Raw genomic sequence first — 2,182 nt, forward strand, 5'->3', positions numbered from 1 at the left:
TCATCTCAAAATGTGAAAAAAATTAGAAGTTATAAAATGAATTAAGTGAGCAATATTAATCCATTGTAAAATATTAACTACTTATGAATGGTTAATATCAACAAAACTATGTTATTTTTTTCATTATTAAAGAAACAATGTAGTTTTATTTTGGTGATATAAACGCTTTTTTCTATTTCGGAATTATTTTTTTAAATTTCCAATTTTCATAAAAAAAGATTTTATTATTATTATTATTATTATTTTAAAAATTGAGACTGTACAACATAAAGTAATAGTTTTGGTTTTAATATACAAAATTAATTTATAAATACAATTATTTCTTTGAACACTATGTAAATAATATAAATAAAAAAATATGTTACTCACTTTCAAGAATATATTCATGATTTCTACATAACAATTTTTTGATTTAAAATGTTTCTCAAGAAGCTTGTATATACATGTTTCCAAAATTAAAGCATCATTAATTGCACCTAATCCAACTTTTACATGCCAGGTTGGTTGATTTCTTCGTATGTCTGCATGATCTATAATATCATCCATCACTATGTAAAATGCATGCATCTATAATAATCATATATATAAACTTTTTAAAGCTAGAAAGAAATAATATAAATTTAAAATATTAATCATTTATATAAGATCAATTTTTTTATTACTTTTTTATTACTTGCGAATGTATAAATTATATTAGTGAATATTAATAATATTAGTGAATTGAAAAATAATATATTCTAATAATAATAATATTAACTAAAAAAAGGAAATAAGAAATAAAAAATTACTATTTCTATACACCAAGCTAGAATACAAGCTAAACGAATATTTTCTTTCGTTAATTGGTCTTGAGACGCCAGCAATTTATATGCGATTACAAGTGATACTGATCTTCGTTTTCCTCCTTTTGGAACATTATATTCCAATATCTAAAAGTTAAAAAATATTCTTTCATTATTGAAATACAATGAATGTCGTTTATGAATGCGAATAAAGAGAAAAGAATATAAATGTGAAAAAAATATAATATGGGTAATAATAAACTCATATATAATATATAATATATGTAATGTAAAGCACTTCATTTATATCAAACTCCCATCAAATTGCTGCTATAAAATTAAAAATTTAAATTGAGATTGTTGAGATTGTTATTGAAATTATTTTGGCTGTTTTATAAATCTGTCTTGATTTTTGCTTTTAACCATAATTTTTATAGATAAAGCTGTATTCATTAAGAATGAATATAAACATGAATTCATGAAATATTTCATAGATACAAAATCCATATTGTTTTAGATTATTAGAAATCGATTATCAACATCGATCGAACATTAATAATAGATTAATATATTAGTATCTTCACATATTCATTGGCATTTATTTTAGAAATGTAAAATTCTTTTTTAAATTTTCGATTATTCATATTATATATACAAATTTAATTTGTTTTAATTTGTTTAATATCTAAGTAACGATCTTTAATTTTTTTAAAAATAAAAAATGGATTTCTTTTACTCTATATAATGTTAATTAATGCGGTTTTTTTTTTATATATTGATTATTTTTGATACCAAGATATAATGTTAAAAAAAGAATGAAATTAGAATGAATGAAATATTAAAAATCAAAACCATTGTAAAAAGAAAAATCATTTATGAAATATCATCATATTAACATAGCTTATTATTGCAAATATAAATACAAATTTTAGATGTATAATACAAATAATAGATGTAATATATCATTTTTTGTGATAATGTTCAAAGAAATGATAATCTAACTATATTAATATATAATATATTAATATATAAATTAGTGCTTATGTTCGACAAGATTTAAGTTTTCAATAAAATTTGATTCTTATACTGACACACTTTACACGAAATTATAATTATTCGATAGAATATAAATTTTGAAAAAAATTAGATACCTCTGTTATCCATTTGTTAACATCCGGTAATTCTTCATTATTTTCCGTCAATTCACGAACAATATTGGGCCACATAATCATTAATTCGTTTCTTTCATTTTTGAACGAATCAACAAATTGTATATTGTTTGATCTAAGATAAAAGAATTTTATTAACATATTTATTTTTAAATCACTCCTTTAGTTAATGATTAATTGTTTAATTGCCACTCAAAATCTTAATCTTATTGTCAAATGAAAAGCATATTA

General features: G+C 20.3%; 1 pseudogene; it reads right to left on the reverse strand.

Moving 5' to 3' along the window:
- Positions 1–362: 362 nt before the first annotated feature.
- LOC102678825 lies at positions 363–2,116 on the reverse strand (annotated as a pseudogene).
- Positions 2,117–2,182: the final 66 nt, after the last annotated feature.

This window comes from Apis dorsata, unplaced genomic scaffold, assembly GCF_000469605.1.
Source record: "Apis dorsata unplaced genomic scaffold, Apis dorsata 1.3 scaffold_51324, whole genome shotgun sequence".
Classification (NCBI taxonomy): domain Eukaryota; kingdom Metazoa; phylum Arthropoda; class Insecta; order Hymenoptera; family Apidae; genus Apis; species Apis dorsata.